Source organism: Polyodon spathula, chromosome 29 (assembly GCF_017654505.1).
Source record: "Polyodon spathula isolate WHYD16114869_AA chromosome 29, ASM1765450v1, whole genome shotgun sequence".
Lineage (NCBI taxonomy): Eukaryota > Metazoa > Chordata > Actinopteri > Acipenseriformes > Polyodontidae > Polyodon > Polyodon spathula.
In genome coordinates, this window is record NC_054562.1 from 921,894 (window position 1) to 943,407 (window position 21,514).

The 21,514-nt window shown below is 40.1% G+C and overlaps 1 pseudogene; it reads left to right on the forward strand.

Annotated features, from left to right (window-relative positions):
- The first annotated feature begins 11,462 nt into the window (after nt 1-11,462).
- Nucleotides 11,463-16,676, forward strand: LOC121302064 (annotated as a pseudogene).
- The last annotated feature ends 4,838 nt before the right edge of the window (nt 16,677-21,514 follow it).

A 21,514-nucleotide genomic window follows, 5' to 3' on the forward strand; every position in this document is an offset into this window, starting at 1 on the left:
AGAGCAGAATACAGGATAGCAGCATAATACATGAAATAGTGCATTAAATACAGTGGAAAGAGCAGAATACAGGATAGCAGCATAATACATGAAATAGTGCATTAAATACAGTGGAAAGAGCAGAATACATGATAGCAGCATAATACATGAAATAGTGCATTAAATACAGTGGAAAGAGCAGAATACAGGATAGCAGCATAATACATGAAATAGTGCATTAAATACAGTGGAAAGAGCAGAATACAGGATAGCAGCATAATACATGAAATAGTGCATTAAATACAGTGGAAAGAGCAGAATACAGGACAGCAGCATAATACATGAAATAGTGCATTAAATACAGTGGAAAGAGCAGAATACATGATAGCAGCAGAATACATGAAATAGTGCATTAAATTTGAAATCCCGCTCTGTAATCATTGATATAATATACATCTTGTTGCTTGTTATAACGCTAAGACTGACCTCTTTTCTGACACAATTCTGTACTGAAAACTACATGAGCATCTATCTATTTATATATATATATATATATATATATATATATATATATATATATTAACTATATATATATATGTAACAGATTCCACTTCCGACTTCCGGTCCACGGTAACTCTGCACAATAACACTGTACTGATGTGTAGGTAGGCGTGTATTTACTAAGTATGTGTTATGCAAACGCATAGTCATTAGAGACACTCGATGGGAAACGTTACCTCTATGAACCATTGTCTACTTAGAATGAACCGGACAGACTGCGTAGGGTTTTAAATAGCACGTGGGATAAACTTAAGCCGTTTGACAGTGTTTGGTTTTTATACAATGGTTTTACAAGAACAAGAAAGGGGGAGGGCAAGCTGACACGCTGTAGTCCACGGAGGCGCACCACAGACACGATGAAGGACAAACGCGTAAGAGCGCACGGCAACTGTGCAAATATATGTGTGTGTGTGTGTGTTTGTGTGTGTGTGTGTGTGTGTGTGTGTGTGTGTGTGTGTGTGTGCGTGTGTGTGCGTGCGTGTGTGTGTGTGCTTGTAAAGATATATAGGTGCCATCGCAGACAAATATACAGTCTGAAGAAACCCCGCCTGCAAAACTAGCCACCTCGTTTGTGGTATATAGTCTGTGGAAGAAATAGAGACACCGTTATATGAAAGAGTATAGACTCTCCTGTCAAGCACAAGAAGCACAAACATCAATCAGTCAGTCGAGCCAATAAATAAATAAATAAATGCGCACAATACAAATGGTCTACAATTCTAGAAGATATACGATGAGATAATGTAGACTACAGAAGACTATAAAGGTCTAAATAGACTCACGCCTGTAGATTTAAATAGACGGGGTAGATCGTGACATCATTAATTACGTAGCCCATGACGTCCCAATAAGCGCATTGATAGATTTCAATAGTAATAAGCGAGTGTGGTTATTAATGACATCACACGCCTGGGAGCGACCCCGCTGTTTGCAAACACGCTTTCACTTGACAAGGCGTGTTGACCGCGTAGGCGCGTCGGCTCTTTTCAGCAGAATAACTGGACTCGTTAAGCCAGTGAGCGGCTCAGAGCGGCTCGGTAAAGAAATTATCTTTCCGGCTGGTTCGGTTCCGCTCCTGCCGAGCCGTTCAGACAGCCCCCGAGCATCGCAGCGATCAGAGGGAGAAAACAAGCGCAGGCGACAGGCAGGCGAGACAAACACGCTCCTCAAGAACCATGAACCGGTTGCGACTTTAGAAGTGATCTATTAATTGTATTAATATTATTTATAATTATCATTATTGTCGGTATTAAACACAGCCGGATAGGAGGCTCGGTCCAAACAGAGCGCCGAACTCGTCGAGGTGCCGCAGGGGACAGTAACTTCACACGGGACCATTTCACCCGTCATCACCTCACAAACACAAACGAGCAAACGATTCTTCTTGTCCGTTTTTAAATGTCTCTCAGGGCTAAGCGGTAAGTCATTTGAATCTGATCAGTGTGCTTTCTGAGCGGATCGCTGACTTTACACTGTGGTCGATGACAGAATTATTGCAAGGCGTTATTTTATTTCATTTCCCCAAATCGATAGAGCCCAGGAGGTAAACATCTCATTATTATTATTATTATTATTATTATTATTATTATTATTATTATTATTATTATTATTATTATTGAATGACTCGTATCAGGAGCAAGAGCGCTTTGTGACGGTGCCACCGCTATGAAAGGAGCTATATATTATATATATAATGATATATATTATATATATATAATATTATATAATATTATATATATAATAGTATCCTACCGTGAGTAATGTTTTAAGATGCCGATAAAATAAATATATTTACAAAAAAATATCTAAATGACTTAAATGCAATAGCTGAGAACTGAGTAATGTCTCTGGTTTTAGAAAGACAGCGTCGGTTTTTGGAACTTTGTCGTGTTTAACCGTTTCCATCCTGCAAAAATAAATCAATAAATAATCCATTCTACCGACTTGTGATCTGGTGCGTTTGTCAAACAGATTAAAAGTTAATTCAAAGGAGGCTGAATTAAAAAGGATAGTTTATTTCTTAAACGCATTTTGAAGAAAAAAAAAAAGAAAGAAAGAAATTTGTGACACAGCGGGTAATATCTTTGCAAGTCTAAATCAGTTTTTTTTTTTTTCAATATTTTTTGTAACCTCCGCGCACCCCCGCACCCTGCACCCTGCATCCCGCACCCCGCACCCCGCATATAGGGCCGCACCCGCACCCCACACCCTGCACCCCGCACGTGGGCACCTGCACCCCAGGGTGTGGGCACCCCCCCACCCCGCACCCCACACCGTTTCTCTCTTAGTATCTACCTTGTCTTCACTCACGTTGTGCAGCTCTGATGAAAATCGCCTCTATCGAGGGCAGAAATAAAATAAAACGGAAAGGCAAATGATTAAAGCGATAAAGCCTAAGCCACGTACGTTTCCGTTGAATAATACCGCAGAGCTTTGACACCGAGCACCGCTTTTTGATACCTCAGCCCTACTGCTGCTGTCTCTCTCTCTGCAGAGAAGCAGCGCCGCCGCAGTGATAACACTGTAACACAAAATATACGATGGCAAATGTGTGTCTTTTCGTTCACATAAAGTCAGAAAAAAACAAGATATGAATCCATATTAACATGTATTTATACTAAAGTAATACAAAAATGACTACAAAAGATTTAGAAGTGAGTAGTTTTTCGAGAATTACAATTGTACTGTAAATACAGTATCTCGAAAAACTACTCACTTCTAAATCTTTTGTAGTCATTTTTGTATTATTTTAGTATAAGTACATGTTAATTTGGATTCATATGTTGTTTTTTTCTGACTTTATGTGAACGAAAAGACACACATTTGCCCGTTTTCCCATTGGAAATAGTGATATTTTGAAATATCACTGTCCTGGTCACAAAAGCAAAGTTTGGGGGGAATAATAGCCATTTTCTATACTTTTGAGGCATAAGCAATTAGGAAAAAACACTTACTACCCAGGAACCAAAACTGTGTTACATAGTGTAATCGAGGGAGGTCCAGACTTGGTTTTTTTGCAGGCGGTTTTGCTTGTGGCTTTGTTCTCTGACCCGATTTCAAACCCGTTTCTCAACACGATGGCGTGTTTGTTTCTTAAAACCCAAGTTTTGTATTAGTGTTAGATTTTGTGCACATTTGCTGTACTTCTTTAAATGTGCATCAATTGTAATTAACAATATATTATATAAACTTATATTTGTATTATTGTGCAATGCTCTCTCTCTCTCTCTCTCTCTCTCTCTCTCTCTCTCTCTCTCTCTCTCTCTCTCTCTTATTGCTGTGATTATCTTGTCCCTACCTTCAGCAGCTGCCCGGTGCTCTCAGCGCTACAGTGTGGTTGGTTGCTTTGTTGTTCCTGCTGATATCGACCGGATACCGCACTGGAGGGCGGCTGCTTTCTTTTCAGCACTTTGTATTTGTTTGTTACAACCTGGTTATTTATCGCGCTTGCGATAGAACATTCGTAACTGCCGAGCATTCGAAGCGGTAATGGCATTCGAATTGATAATGCATTCCAGCTGATAATGGCATTCGAACCCTACGTAAACACAATGGAACTCCACCCGCTTGTACGCGGCTCCGGTTTAAAGTTTTATATGAACGCTGGTAGTTGTAGTTTGTAGTTTGGATTTTGTAGTTTTTCCCAATACACTTAAGAGAAAAACCGACCAATGGAAAAATGGTTATTATTATTATTATTATTATTATTATTATTATTATTATTATTATTATTACTATTATTAACACAATTTTTTTTTCCTGGGTAGTAAGTGTTATTTCCTAATTGCTTATGCCTCAAAAGTATAGAAAATGCCTATTATTCCCCACAAACTTTGCTTTTGTGACCAGGACAGTGATATTTCAAAATATCACTATTTCCAATGAGAAAACGGGCGAATGTGTGTCTTTTCGTTCACATAAAGTCAGAAAAAAACAACATATGAATCGAAATTAACATGTATTTGTACTAAAGTAATACAAAAATGACTACAAAAGATTTAGAAGTGAGTAGTTTTTCGAGATTTACGATTATACTGTAAATCACTTTCACGAATCAGCCCCCAAATGTAGTCTCCCATCATGTTCTCGTTATACTGTCCTTGGTAGCGGCGTTCAAAGTCCAGTATATCCTGGTGGAAGCGCTCGCCTTGCTCCTCCGAGTACGCTCCCATGTTCTCCTTGAATTTATCAAGATAAGCATCAAGGATATGGACTTTGAGGGACATCCTACAGCCCATTGTGCCGTAGTTCTTCACCAGAGTCTCAACCAGCTCCACATAGTTTTCGGCCTTGTGATTGCCCAGGAAGCCCCGAACCACTGCGACAAAGCTGTTCCAAGCCACTTTCTCCTTACTAGTGAGCTTCTTGGGGAATTCATTGCACTCCAGGATCTTCTTTATCTGTGGTCCGACGAAGACACCGGCTTTGACCTTTGCCTCAGACAGCTTAGGGAAGAAGTTTTGAAGGTACTTGAAGGCTGCCGACTCCTTATCTAGAGCTCTGACAAATTGTTTCATAACACTCAATTTGATGTGCAGTGGTGGCATCAGCACCTTCCGGGGGTCCACCAGTGGCTCCCACTTGACGTTGTTCTTCCCCACCCAGAACTCGGTCCGCTGTGGCCAGTCCCGCCTGTGGTAGTGCACCTTGGTGTCCCTGCTGTCCCAAAGGCAAAGATAGCAGGGAAACTTGGTAAAACCGCCTTGGAGACCCATCCGGAATGCTACCATTTTGAAGTCTCCTATGACCTCCCAGCCGTACTCATCATACTTCAAGGCGTCCAGCAAGGTCTTGATGCTGTTGTAATCCTCTTTGAGGTGCACCGAGTGAGCCAGGGGAAGAGACGGGTACTTGTTACCATTATGGAGCAGCATGGCTTTGAGGCTCCTGGATGAGCTGTCAATGAAGAGGCGCCACTCATTCTGGTTACAGGCAATTACGATTGCCTCGAACCGACTGGTCACATTGTGGCAGAAGCAGAGCCCATCTTGACGGGTGAAGAAGCTGGAAAAAGGTTGGTGACGCTTCATCTGATCTGCGACTTGCACACTTTCATCCAACAAGTTCCACTGCTTGACCTAGACGTCAAAAGCTCGGCATTGGACTTGGTGAGACCAAGATCTCTAATCAAGTCGTTGAGGTCTTTTTGGTTGGGGTAGTATGGGTTTCTCTCCTCCGCTCCACCTCTGAAATTGTCATCTGGATCTACAATGTCTTCCTCGCTCTCTGACTTGCTGCTCTCTTCTAAAGATGGCTGCTCTCTCTCCGGAGGGGTGGGTACGGGGAGCTCATGGCAGTGTGGCACCGGGGCGATGGATGAAGGAAGGTCCAGATACGTGATAGCAGGTGCATTCTTGCCAGTCCGAGATTTGGAAGGGTCCACCATGCAGAAGTAGCAGTTGCTTGAGTGGTCAGTGGGTTCCCGTCAAATTTCATTGGCTCTCTTTTCCCCTCTGTACCATCCTACAAAAATACATTTATTTCACCTATGACTAATGTGTAAGAGATTCTCACAACATTTTTCATATATGGTATATTTTTTCAATAACATTGAAAATTGTAAAACATTTTAAAATTAAAAACTTTTACAATTTTAAAAATTTTAACAAATTTTATAACATAAAATTCTGAGCAACAATTGTCCATCTTACCTTCCAAAGTTTTTTTGCAATGCTCGCAGGTGAAATGAGGTGCCCAGGGTTTGTCTTGATCCCCGACAGGCATGCCGAAATATGCCTTGTAGGCCTCACACATCTTAGCAGATGCTTCCAAGGAGCACTTTTTCGCTCTTGTCTTGATAAATTGGCCGCAGACATAGCAAAATGCATCTGCTGGATGCTTGCAGCCTCTTGGTGCCATCTCAGAAAAATGCAGATATGTATCCACTTAGGTAGCTGGAAATAAACTGAACTGGTGGGCTTAAGGCCCCTGTATTTATACTACTATTTATATGACTGGAAAGTTCTAGAAAGTTCTAGAAGTTACTCCAAGTTTACTCAGCACTGAATCTATCTGGAATGTTCTGGAAAATAGGTAAATTTCAAAATATCACTGTCCTGGTCACAAAAGCAAAGTTTGTGGGGAATAATAGCCATTTTCTGTACTTTTGAGGCATAAGCAATTAGGAAATAACACTTACTACCCAGGAACAAAAATAAAACAAAAAAAAATTGTTACACAGTGTTATTATTATTATTATTATTATTATTATTATTATTATTATTGTAGCTTATTTGATTTACATGATGAGAAATAAAATATGTAAATTATGTTCACACACACACACACAACACACACCACACACACACACACATATATATATATATATATATATATATATATATATATATATATATATATATATATATATATAAGTATATATTATATATATATATATAACCGATGAAACTACTCAGTTTTACTGCCCGATCTAATCTGCCGGGCTGAAGTCAGACCACTCTGCCAATAATGACTCATTATGACTTAGTAAGAATTTATCGTCTTAATGAGCCGTACCGAAAAATTTTTAAAAAAAACAAATACACTTTGCTGTCTTGTCTCGCCATTGCAGATCCGGCCCTGAGAAATGAAAGCGAATGGAACGGGTTAGAGAGGCGATGCTGACTTTTCTTATGCGCTTCTTTTTAGAAGAAAAGAAGATAGCTATAATAATAATAATAATAATAATAATAATAATAATAATAATAATAATAATAATTTCTCATAAACACGTGATAATCCCATTATCACAGATTGCGTTTGATTGAAGAAAAAGCCGCGTGTGAATATTCAAATCGAAAAAGGAAATATCCTGAATATTTTCTAAAACGCATTCGGCGTTTTGCTTTTTTGTTTGTTTGTTTGTTGTTTTACAGTTAGCTATACATTCAGACCAGCAAACCGTTGCCCGCTGTTTTAAGTTGACTCTGTTGTTTTATTTTAGAGAACAGAATGCAAGTTTAAACTTTTTAAGCAAATGGGGCTCCATGCGAGAATAAATGTTATTTTCAAAATATGCGAAAGAGGCAATTCATTATTAAAAGAACAAACAATACAATGCATGCACTTTGCATTAATCTTCAAGACAAAGAGAAGGGGCGGTGATCCTTTTATTGGTCAAATTATTATTATTACACATCACACCCTTTCCAGAGCTCAGAGGTCTTTTCTGCAGGGGAAAGTAGGAGAGAGAGAGAGAGATTGATCTGGACTTTCAAAGATGGTATTTTTCACCTCAAGAAGACACCGCTCAGCCCCCGAGAGCGTGTGATTCAATGTTGTTTCGTTCGTTCAGTAAAAGGGATCTCCGTCTTTGGTTATTATGCGGTGTTTTTATATAATCTATTACGCACTTCCCGCTGTATTTAATGAATTATTTCATGTATTCTGCTGCTATCCTGTGTTCTGCTCTTTCCACTGTATTTAATGCACTATTTCATGTATTCTGCTGCTATCATGTATTCTGCTCTTTCTACTGTATTTAATGCACTATTTCATGTATTATGCTGCTATCCTGTATTCTGCTCTTTCCACTGTATTTAATGCACTATTTCATGTATTATGCTGCTATCCTGTATTCTGCTCTTTCCACTGTATTTAATGCACTATTTCATGTATTATGCTGCTATCATGTATTCTGCTCTTTCCACTGTATTTAATGCACTATTTCATGTATTATGCTGCTATCCTGTATTCTGCTCTTTCCACTGTATTTAATGCACTATTTCATGTATTCTGCTGCTATCATGTATTCTGCTCTTTCCACTGTATTTAATGCACTATTTCATGTATTATGCTGCTATCCTGTATTCTGCTCTTTCCACTGTATTTAATGCACTATTTCATGTATTATGCTGCTATCATGTATTCTGTACTTTCCACTGTATTTAATACACTATTTCATGTATTATGCTGCTATCCTGTATTCTGCTCTTTCCACTGTATTTAATGCACTATTTCATGTATTATGCTGCTATCATGTATTCTGCTCTTTCCACTGTATTTAATGCACTATTTCATGTATTATGCTGCTATCCTGTATTCTGCTCTTTCCACTGTATTTAATGCACTATTTCATGTATTATGCTGCTATCCTATATTCTGCTCTTTCCACTGTATTTAATGCACTATTTCATGTATTATGCTGCTATCCTGTATTTAATGCACTATTTCGTGTATTATGCTGCTATCATGTATTCTGTACTTTCCACTGTATTTAATGCACTATTTCATGTATTATGCTGCTATCATGTATTCTGCTCTTTCCACTGTATTTAATGCACTATTTCATGTATTATGCTGCTATCATGTATTCTGCTCTTTCCACTGTATTTAATGCACTATTTCATGTATTCTGCTGCTATCATGTATTGTACTCTTTCCACTGTATTTAATGCACTATTTCATGTATTATGCTGCTATCCTGTATTCTGCTCTTTCCACTGTATTTAATGTATTATGCATTGTGTGTGTTTTTACTGTATCTCATGTTTGATGCATTTCTCTGTATTTGAAGTATTATGGATTTTCTTGTTGTTATTGCATCTTGTAAAACGCTGTGTGATGGTGCTCCACTATGAAAGGCGCTATATAAAATAAAGATTGATTGATTGATTGATTGATTGACTGTCTGTCCTCTCTGGACGTATCAACTCCAATTTCATAGATTGAACTGCTATGGGTATTATTATTATTATTATTATTATTATTATTATTATTATTATTTATTATTATTATTATTAAAGAATTTTAGGATTGAGACATATTTTTTTTTTTTTTTTAAATCTCTATGAACATAATTTAGATCTTTTATTCAACATGATGTAATTAAAGAAACTACAAAATCATATCGCAAAAGTCTATACCGGAAGCCATGGTAATAATATTTCATGTTAGGAAACATTTTGAATTGATGTCAGTTTTTCGTTCAGTAGATGGAAAACTACAAAGCGCTGTTGTGTGATTCAATATGTTAACGCAACGTTATTAACGTAGGTTTTATTCGACTCGTGGAAGCAGAATTAGTTCATTCCACAGGGTAATGATGAAAAAAAATTTCCAGCTCTGTACTAGAACCCTATAACTTTCCGGTAAAGAGCGTTCAGGCACCGGGTCTGCCCTCTGCTGGGGATTCACTGCTATTGCAAGTTGGTGACTTCACAAGCAACAATTCCAAGTGTTTTTGGGAGAATAAAATTACAGAGGATTGATATTGGAGGCCAGACTGCACAGAGAAGCTCTCCATATGAGATTAATGTATATAATGGGCGTTGTTTTCCGTTTTCTAAACGTGTAAAGTGGAGAATGAACTAAGCTGATGAAGTTAATAAGAGTTAAGCAAATTGGTTTAGAAACCGGTAAGCATTTCTGTAAGCACGAATCCCTCTAGATGCGTGTGAATTTGTTACCCCGATGAATGCATGAGCTGTCGAGACGAATAAAACACGCCTACACAGCAGCAGAGATGGATTGAGCTATGAATCTGGTTCCAGGAGTGCTCCCATTTGGTCTACACCCCCACCTGGTGGATGTCTACACCTACTGCAACTACAGGAGCGTGTGTGTGTGTGTGTGTGTGTGTGTGTGTGTGTGTGTGTGTGTGTGTGTGTGTATATATATATATATATATATATATATATATATATATCTATATATAAATAATAATCAAGAACATTCGGCCCATCTTGCTCGTTTGATTGTTAGTAGCTTATTGATCCCAGAATCTCATCAAGCAGCTTCTTGAAGGATCCCAGGGTGTCAGCTTCAGCAACATTACTGGGGAGTTGATTCCAGACCCTCACGATTCTCTGTGTAAAAAAGTGCCTCCTATTTTCTATTCTGAATGCCCCTTTGTCTAATCTCCATTTGTGACCCCTGGTCCTTGTTTCTTTATTCAGGTTGAAAAAGTCCCTTGGGTCGACATTGTCAATACCTTTGAGGAATTTGAATGCTTGAATCAGGTCGCCGCGTCGCCTTCTTTGTTCAAGACTGAATAGATTCAATTCTCTTAGCCTGTCTGCATATGACATGCCTTTTAAGCCCGGAATAATTCTGGTCGCTCTTCTTTGCACTCTTTCCAGAGCAGCAATATCCTTTTTGTAGCAAGGTGGCCAGAACAATATATATTGTAAACAGGCATTTTTAGGCTCATCTCACCGCTACCACCCCTGTGCTGACTCGGGAGCAGCGAAGACGAGCACACGCTGTCCTCATGCAGATACAGAACCAGCTGTCTCTTTTGTTATGTCCATGTTATCTCTGTGGTGCTTGGGACTAACAGATACGCCTTTTCGGCTTCATTCGGCTGCTATCGGTCTCACTCGGCCATTGAAAAGTTTTCTTGGCTCTTTCCAGAGGAGAAAATGACTAGAGACCTGTGCTTGACGTCTTTTTGATGATGTTTTCGTTCACTTCCAGTTAAATAAACCACTGTTTACAAACGCCAGCCTTTTCCAGGTATTCCGCTGTCTCGTTTGATTTGAAGCACACAGCTCAAGCCTCAGGGAAGGTATCAGAGCTGGGACAGTAAACACAACCGGTTTTGTAATACGCATCACTGGAACAAAATCGTGCAGCCCGCACAAGGCATAGAAAAACGCGACCACTTGAAACGGGTCAGCGTTCACGGGACCCCTTGGTTACAGGAGACGGGTTGAAGTTTGGGGTGTAGTTCTGATCACGCTACTTCAGGAATCACGCCCGTAGAAAAAATTGTTATAGGTGCATTTTTTGGAGCACATATAGCTTCTCAACACACAAGCACACAGCGTGATACTTTGTAATAATTGCAAATAAATATATAATAATAATAACGAAGCGAGGATCGGGAAAAAAAAAAAAAAAACGTTTAATCACAAGGCAATTGAAAACAAATACCCAACCAAAAATAAGTCATATATTCTTCAATTATGTTATTGTATCAAACACAAAGAAATGCAAACAGCGCGATGTAAAATGGGTTTTAATTGGATTTTCAAAACAGTAGCACAAGTTTTAACCGCGCACAAGTGAAGGAGAGGGGGAGCTGCCTCGAATAAACAGTCTCCAATACTCAGTTCGTGGCCTGTTTTTAAAAATCCTAGCTCTCGTTTCATGTGTGACACAGCAAACGCGACACGGTTGCTGTTCTGTTGCCAAACCCCGCCAGGCTGTGCGGTGTTTGCGAATTCGTTTCATAAGCCCGCTACTTCTTGCACTTTCATCTCTCTTGCATTCTCCCTGGCGCACAGCAGCGATGGCGACAGCCGCGTCTCCAGAGGAGAAGTTCTCCTGCTCCGTGTGTCTGGACCTCTTCACCGAGCCCGCGACCATTCCCTGCGGACACAGCTTCTGCCTGAGCTGTATCGGGAGCTACTGGGACGGGAGTGACCAAACCGGCGTGTACAGCTGCCCCCAGTGTCGGGAGACCTTCTCTCCCAGACCAGTTCTGCGCAAAAACAACGTCATTAACCAATTTGCGGAAGACTTGAAGAACATGAGAACATTCGACTCGAAAAGGTGTGTACTGTACCTGTGCCATAGCCCCCTGACAGTATTAAAGAAGATATATTCTCGAAATAGGCGCGCTGTTTGTAACTTTGCGCGCAGTGACAGCCTCTCCAAAAGTCTACAGTTCAGGTAACTTGTAGGGAACAAGGCGGAACCCGTGTGTTGAGTTGGAAGCTTTGTTTGAAATATCGCTCTGTGCTTAAAATCTAATGTATTTGCCATTGGGTGATTTTGAATAGATTTTAAAATCATTTTTAAAAATGAATCAACCATTTATTACCATATAATGTGTTATTCGAGCCCAACATTTCAAGGGAATTCATTCACGCGATTTCTTGTCCTCGATATACTGCATTATATAGACTGCACTGTCAATATGAAGTCTCGTTGGTATTTTAAAATGCTTGAACGCGTTGTTTTCCGTGTTCTTTTCCTAAGGGTATCCCCCTCTCCCGCTCCTGTCTCTGCTGAGCCCGGAGACGTGCCTTGTGATTTGTGCCCAGGCGAGATAAAGCACGGAGCGGTCAGGTCGTGTTTGACGTGCCGGCGCTCATACTGCGGGGCGCACCTCCAACCGCACTAAGAGACCGCGGGGTTGAAGAGGCACACGCTGGTCCAGCCTCTGAGAGATTTCCAGCAGAAGCTTTGCAAACAGCACCATAGATTGCTGGAGCTTTACTGCAGAACCGACAGGAGCTGTATTTGTTTGACTTGTGCTCTGAAAGGTCACCAGAATCACGCTGCTATCCCAGCAGAATCAGAGAGGGCGGAGAAACAGGTATGCGTCACAAATGAGTTTCTTTCACGGGGCGACAAAATATCTTTTTTTTTTTTTTTTCACAGCATCTCACGGTCCAAAAACAATTAAAATGTATTAAAGCAGAAAAAAATAGTCTTGTGGCGCTCAATCAACATTGATAATTTTCTCTAGAGTTATTATGCAAATAACGTTCCTAAATATCGAAATGCTTACCTGACCAACAGCAAATGCTAAATTGCAGAAAATATATAAACACACACACACACACACACACACACACACACACACACACACACACTGTAATATTAGCAGAGTTTGAGAGATAGAGGAGAATGAGGTGCTCTGTGTGTGTGTTTCCATTTCTATGATTGTGTGTGTGAGTTTGTATTTCTATGCTCTGTGTGTGTTTGTATTTCTATGCTCTGTGTGTGTATTTGTATTTCTGTGCTCTGTGTGTGTGTTTGTATTTCTGTGCTCTGTGTGTGTGTTTGTATTTCTATGTTCTGTATGTATGTGTGTGTGTGTGTGTGTGTGTTTGTATTTCTATGCTCTGTGTATGTGTGTGTGTGTTTGTATTTCTATGCTCTGTGTATGTGTGTGTGTGTGTTTGTATTTCTATGCTCTGTGTATGTGTGTGTGTGTGTTTGTATTTCTATGCTCTGTGTGTGTGTGTGTGAGAGAGAGAGTTTGTATTTCTATGCTCTGTGTGTGTGTTTGTATTTCTATGCTCTGTGTGTGTGTGTGTTTGTATTTCTATGCTGTGTGTGTGTGTGTGTGTGAGAGTTTGTATTTCTATGCTGTGTGTGTGTGTGTTTGTGAGAGTTTGTATTTCTATGCTGTGTGTGTGTGTGTGTGTGTGTGTGTGTGTGTGTGTTTGTATTTCTATGCTCTGTGTGTTTGTTTGTATTTCTACTCTGCTATAGCTTGTGACTTATACTCAGTCCATTCAATAGGTGCAGCTGGACTGGCAGGCTGACAAATTGAGAGCATGTGAGATGTTTAACCAGAGGTTTATCTCTTCAATATTCATTTGAGTGGATGTTCTGTCCCCTCCAACTGTTTTGAAATGGACTCGCCCCAAACCTAGTTTTACTGCCATTGTGGATCCAATTAAAGTGATCAGATTGAATCACGGATGATGTCAACCCTAGAAGTTGCTATCTTCAGGGAATTAAAAACAATATTTTACTGTGAAAGAGCAGCGAGCAGACAATGCTTTTTAATACTTTGTATCTACATTATTATTATTATTATTATTATTATTATTATTATACAGTTCACATGGCTGTGTTTTGTGTGATAGAACACAAACCAATGAAACTTCACAAGCACTGAAAAGAAAATAAAGAACTTTCTGTTTGTTTTTGTCTGCGCAGAAGGAGCTGAGGAAGAGACAGATGGAAATAGAAAATCTCATTGAGAAGAGACTGAAAGAGCTGGAGAGACTGAAACAGGCTGTGGAGTCGCTCAAGGTGAGACCGAGAACAGTCTAACAAAGAAACGTTATTGTCAGTGGGTGCATGCCTCTGATCCCCTCCCTCCTCTAACTAGCTCTCAGCACACAAGGAAAGGGCTGAAAGTGAGCAGGTCCTGTCTGAGCTGATCCACTCCATTGAGAGAATCAGGGAGGAGGTGGGAGAGCTGATTGGCGCTAAAGAGAAGGCTTCCGTGAGTCGGGCCGACAAGCAAAGGGATCAGCTGGAGCAGGAGATCCAGGAGCTGAGGAAGAGGAAGGCTGAGATGGATCAGCTTTCTGAGACAGAGGATCACATCCACTTTCTGCAGGTCAGACCACGTTTCAATGCAGATGCACCAAATGGGGGTTCAGTATCAGGACTTTTAAACACACTGCTGTTTCATTTTATGATGGGGTTTATTTAGCTCAAAGCACAGTCAATGTTTGTGTTCAGTTCATGTAAGATTCTGGAGTCCCCCCTTGATTATTTCTTGGACACATTGAAAGTCCTCTGCAGCTGCTCAGTCCAGTGTTGCAGCCCCCATTGCTGCTTGGCTGATGAATCCTTTTCTCCACACTCCCCCTGTAGAGTTTCCAGTCTGTCTGCGCCCCTCCTGCTGCTCAGCAGATCTTTGATAACATAGACGACTCTTTCGGGACTCTGACGAAAGCTGTGACTCGACTCAAAGGCCACCTTGAGGGATTCTGGAAGGTGGAGCTGATGAAAGCAACTAGAGCAGGTTGGTGCAAATAATATGTGAGCCATAAACTACCAGATGCAGTTTATTATTATTATTATTATTATTATTATTATTATTATTATTTTTATTATTATTATTATTATTATTATTACTTCGACAGCATTAGATCGAATTGAGTACCTTCAGATTTCTCATATTTAAAGATCAGATCATTTTATGTTTTGTTTTCAAGTTATGAAGAATACAGCTAAAAATGGTTTGTGTTTTCAAAAGGGCACCAATATAAAAATAGCAAGTTCCAATGTTTTTGTCACCATACCGTCTGTAGCACAGTAACACCGTTCTCCGTTCCACTGACAAAAACCTAATCGGAAGACTAGGCTTTTCCTGAGGGATCGGCTTTTGATCTGCATCCAGAATACAAGTCTAACTTCTATCTGGAGAATCTCCTATCCGACTCTGTGAAAACTTGACAAGGGATTTCTCCAGCATATGTATTTTCAATTGTTCCAAAGTGTTCTTTTTCACAATACTGATGGCTCTGTATTTCCACCATTGGAGCAGGGTGTTTGTATCTGACATGTTTAGTGTGTTGTATTGTATATGTTTTACCCCCACTCTCTTCTCCACAGTTGACGTGACTCTGGACCCTGATACAGCACACCCCTATCTCATCCTGTCTGAGGATGGAAAACGAGTCAGATGTGGAGATGAGAGACAGCGTCTCCCTGCCAATCCAAAGAGATTTGATCAGAAGAGCTATGTCCTGGGCAGGGAGGGCTTCACCTCAGGGAGACACTACTGGGAGGTGGAGTTGGGGGGCAAGATACGCTGGGTACTAGGAGTCACCAGAGAGTCTTCCCAGAGGAAGGGGGGTATCATTGAGAAACCACAGCAGGGATTCTGGGTTATTTGGTGGAAAGAAGAAAAGAATCAGTTCACTGCTCTCACTGCCTCCCAGACTCCCCTCCCCTTGAGCCCGAAGCCCCAAAAGGTGGGGGTGTATCTGGACTATGAGGAAGGGGAGCTCTCCTTTTACAATGTGGAGACCAGATCTCACATCTACACTTTCACTGACACCTTCACTGAGAAGCTGTATCCACTGTTTTGCCCTGGTCTTTATTTCTCTGGTAAAAATGCAGCTCCACTGATTGTCTGCCCGCACACCTACATAGATTAATACAGATTATTAGCACAAGGAACATGATCCCTTTTCTTGTGCTGGAGATATATATATATAGATGCAAATATTTGAAATAAATAAATAAGGTAGCGAAAGCTAATCAGAGGGAAGAAAATCAATTAGCACAAGAATAATTAAAAACAACCAATTTACTAGTAAACAAAACTTAAATTGTACCTATTCTTGTCCACCAGGTGGGGGTATTGTTCTGTGTGAAATGCATAATCACATTTTATTTATTGTGATTTTTTTTCAGGTTTTTTTGAGAGATTAAAATAAATGTAATTTACTGTTCAGATGTGCTTGTAACCTCTTTCTCTTATCAATACACGCTGTTTGTACTTCAATCATTCTGAGTGCTCCTGGGTTCTGTAGCTCCTCCAATATCCAGTTCTCATTTTCAATCTGCTTTTATCTGGCTGTGAGCTGCTGTGAGCACGTCTGGAGAATCCAAACGCCCGGGCGCTGGACTGCCTTCCTCATTCAATTCCAGTCTATTGGAATGTAGAGTGGGCGGGGCTGGCAGAGTCACATGACGTCAATGGAATGAACAAGGCTGTCTGGAAGTTATAGAAACAGTTATATATTAGATGATATTGAACTACTACAGTGATGAAGGTTGATATAATGAAAAAAAAAGCAAAAATATATGCATCTCTCACCTCTTATTAGCTTTATTAACAGGATCACTGGCCCCTCCCTTTAAAGGAGCGCTGACCATCTTTAAAATCCATTCTCTCACCTCTTATTAGCTTTATTAACAGGATCACTGGCCCCTCCCTTTAAAGGAGCACTGACCATCTTTAAAATCCATTCTCTCACCTCTTATTAGCTTTATTAACAGGATCACTGGCCCCTCCCTTTAAAGGAGCGCTGACCATCTTTAAAATCCATTCTCTCACCTCTTATTAGCTTTATTAACAGGATCACTGGCCCCTCCCTTTAAAGGAGCGCTGACCATCTTTAAAATCCATTCTCTCACCTCTTATTAGCTTTATTAACAGGATCACTGGCCCCTCCCTTTAAAGGAGCGCTGACCATCTTTAAAATCCATTCTCTCACCTCTTATTAGCTTTATTAACAGGATCACTGGCCCCTCCCTTTAAAGGAGCGCTGACCATCTTTAAAATCCATTCTCTCACCTCTTATTAGCTTTATTAACAGGATCACTGGCCCCTCCCTTTAAAGGAGCGCTGACCATCTTTAAAATCCATTCTCTCACCTCTTATTAGCTTTATTAACAGGATCACTGGCCCCTCCCTTTAAAGGAGCGCTGACCATCTTTAAAATCCATTCTCTCACCTCTTATTAGCTTTATTAACAGGATCACTGGCCCCTCCCTTTAAAGGAGCGCTGACCATCTTTAAAATCCATTCTCTCACCTCTTATTAGCTTTATTAACAGGATCACTGGCCCCTCCCTTTAAAGGAGCGCTGACCATCTTTAAAATCCATTCTCTCACCTCTTATTAGCTTTATTAACAGGATCACTGGCCCCTCCCTTTAAAGGAGCGCTGACCATCTTTAAAATCCATTCTCTCACCTCTTATTAGCTTTATTAACAGGATCACTGGCCCCTCCCTTTAAAGGAGCGCTGACCATCTTTAAAATCCATTCTCTCACCTCTTATTAGCTTTATTAACAGGATCACTGGCCCCTCCCTTTAAAGGAGCGCTGACCATCTTTAAAATCCATTCTCTCACCTCTTATTAGCTTTATTAACATGATCACTGGCCCCTCCCTTTAAAGGAGCGCTGACCATCTTTAAAATCCATTCTCTCACCTCTTATTAGCTTTATTAACATGATCACTGGCCCCTCCCTTTAAAGGAGCGCTGACCATCTTTAAAATCCATTCTCTCACCTCTTATTAGCTTTATTAACAGGATCACTGGCCCCTCCCTTTAAAGGAGCGCTGACCATCTTTAAAATCCATTCTCTCACCTCTTATTAGCTTTATTAACAGGATCACTGGCCCCTCCCTTTAAAGGAGCGCTGACCATCTTTAAAATCCATTCTCTCACCTCTTATTAGCTTTATTAACAGGATCACTGGCCCCTCCCTTTAAAGGAGCGCTGACCATCTTTAAAATCCATTCTCTCACCTCTTATTAGCTTTATTAACAGGATCACTGGCCCCTCCCTTTAAAGGAGCGCTGACCATCTTTAAAATCCATTCTCTCGCCTCTTATTAGCTTTATTAACATGATCACTGGCCCCTCCCTTTAAAGGAGCACTGACCATCTTTAAAATCCATTCTCTCACCTCTTATTAGCTTTATTAACAGGATCACTGGCCCCTCCCTTTAAAGGAGCGCTGACCATCTTTAAAATCCATTCTCTCACCTCTTATTAGCTTTATTAACATGATCACTGGCCCCTCCCTTTAAAGGAGCGCTGACCATCTTTAAAATCCATTCTCTCACCTCTTATTAGCTTTATTAACAGGATCACTGGCCCCTCCCTTTAAAGGAGCGCTGACCATCTTTAAAATCCATTCTCTCACCTCTTATTAGCTTTATTAACAGGATCACTGGCCCCTCCCTTTAAAGGAGCGCTGACCATCTTTAAAATCCATTCTCTCACCTCTTATTAGCTTTATTAACATTAACATGATCACTGGCCCCTCCCTTTAAAGGAGCGCTGACCATCTTTAAAATCCATTCTCTCACCTCTTATTAGCTTTATTAACAGGATCCCTGGCCCCTCCCTTTAAAGGAGCGCTGATCATCTTTAAAATGCATTCTCTCACCTCTTATTAGCTTTATTAACAGGATCACTGGCCCCTCCCTTTAAAGGAGTGCCTATCTCTGAACTGTAATATTTCTGCAGTTTTACAATGTGTCATTCAGTGTGGAATGCAGTGGGGAGGCCAGTCAGACTCTGTTAAAAGCATTTGCTTTCACAATGAAGTCTCTGCTCTTTTCAACACACAGACAATAGAGTGATTTATGCCCTGAAAGCCAGGACTGTTTCCAGTAAAAGCGAGGCGCCATTCACTAACTGCTTTGTTCTGCTGTAAGGATGTGACCCTGCTAAAATTATAAAACGAAGCCACTGACACACATACAGCCACCAATAATTATAAAACGAAGCCATTGACATATATTACAGCCAACGTAATAATAATAATAATAATAATAATAATAATAATAATAATAATAATGTTAATGTTATATAGCGCATTTTGAAGTGGAAACTATGACTGCCTCCTTATCATCAACAAAACTATACAAAAGTCTACTGGAAATCATAATAGTAGTACAGCATTTGATAGATTTCAAAATTTCACCTTTTTCAGTTTTTGTCAGTTTTCTTCATTAAGTAGATGGAAAATTATAAAGCGCTGAGTGTGGAATTCAATAGGTGAACAAGGGAACATTATTCAGTAGCTTTCAGTTGGACTCTATGAAGCTGAGGGAGTTCATTCTATATAGAGGGGGTGCAATTCAATATGTTAACAAGGGAACATTATTCAGCAGCTTTCACTGGACTCTATGAAGCTGAGGGAGTTCATTCTATATAGAGGGGGTGCAATTCAATATGTTAACAAGGGAACATTATTCAGCAGCTTTCACTGGACTCTATGAAGCTGAGGGAGTTCATTCTATATAGAGGGGGTGCAATTCAATATGTTAACAAGGGAACATTATTCAGTAGCTTTCATTGGACTCTATGAAGCTGAGGGAGTTCATTCTATATAGAGGGGGTGCAATTCAATATGTTAACAAGGGAACATTATTCAGTAGCTTTCATTGGACTCTATGAAGCTGAGTGAGTTCATTCTATATAGAGGGGGTGGAATTCAATATGTTAACAAGGGAACATTATTCAGCAGCTTTCACTGGACTCTATGAAGCTGAGTGAGTTCATTCTATATAGAGGGGGTGCAATTCAATATGTTAACAAGGGAACATTATTCAGCAGCTTTCACTGGACTCTATGAAGCTGAGGGAGTTCATTCTATATAGAGGGGGTGCAATTCAATATGTTAACAAGGGAACATTATTCAGCAGCTTTCACTGGACTCTATGAAGCTGAGGGAGTTCATTCTATATAGAGGGGGTGCAATTCAATATGATAACAAGGGAACATTATTCAGCAGCTTTCACTGGACTCTATGAAGCTGAGGGAGTTCATTCTATATAGAGGGGGTGGAATTCAATATGTTAACAAGGGAACATTATTCAGCAGCTTTCACTGGACTCTATGAAGCTGAGGGAGTTCATTCTATATAGAGGGGGTGCAATTCAATATGTTAACAAGGGAACATTATTCAGCAGCTTTCACTGGACTCTATGAAGCTGAGGGAGTTCATTCTATAGAGGGTGATGATGCTAATCTTTCGTCCAGAGCTGTAGACTGGCTTGTTTTGTTAAATAAAGTTATCATGCAGCAGGATGTTGGAAATCCTTGTAGAAATGAGAAAATGCATTGCCTATTAATATGTCTCAATTGAACAAGATCAGTATACAAATACAATGCAAATTCATCTAATAATAATAAGAAGAAGAAGAAGAAGAAGAAGAAGAAGAAGAAGAAGAAGAAGAAGAAGAAGAAGAAGAATATATATATATATATATATATATATATATATATATATATACATATATATGCTTATAATACCTTCGGATTAGGACTCCATCAATGTACTTTGATGGAACGGCACCACGCTTGTAAAGACTGCGTTTAAAATAATATTGAAGGTAATTAGATTTTTAGACGTGGCCTGTCATTTCTTGCATTATTAATAATTAGCGCAGTGCGAGCAGAGACGAGTTCTGGTATATGAATAACAAGACATACAGGGACAAAACAATTGCTTCGCGTTTGGCAGCTTCACAACGGAAGATAAAAACACATTTAAACAGGAATGCCTTCGGGCCTTGTGGTACCTGTTAGCACCGCTTCCCCCTCTGTGCCCACGGATTTCAGATCAAATGACAAAGGCACCAAAAACTCCCTTAGGGCATTTTAACAAAGTGCGATAAATCACAGAGAGGTGTGGTAAAGCATAGCATTGTAAAGCACAGAGAGGTGTGGTAAAGCATAGCATTGTAAAGCACAGAGAGGTGTGGTAAAGCATAGGGAAGCATTGTAAAGCACAGAGAGGTCTGGTAAAGCATAGGGAAGCATTGTAAAGCACAGAGAGGTCTGGTAAAGTATAGGGAAGCATTGTAAAGCACAGAGAGGTCTGGTAAAGCATAGGGAAGCATTGTAAAGCACAGAGAGGTCTGGTAAAGCACAGGGAAGCATTGTAAAGCACAAAGAGGTCTGGTAAAGCATAGGGAAGCATTGTAAAGCACAGAGAGGTCTGGTAAAGCACAGGGAAGCATTGTAAAGCACAGAGAGGTCTGGTAAAGCACAGGGAAGCATTGTAAAGCACAGAGA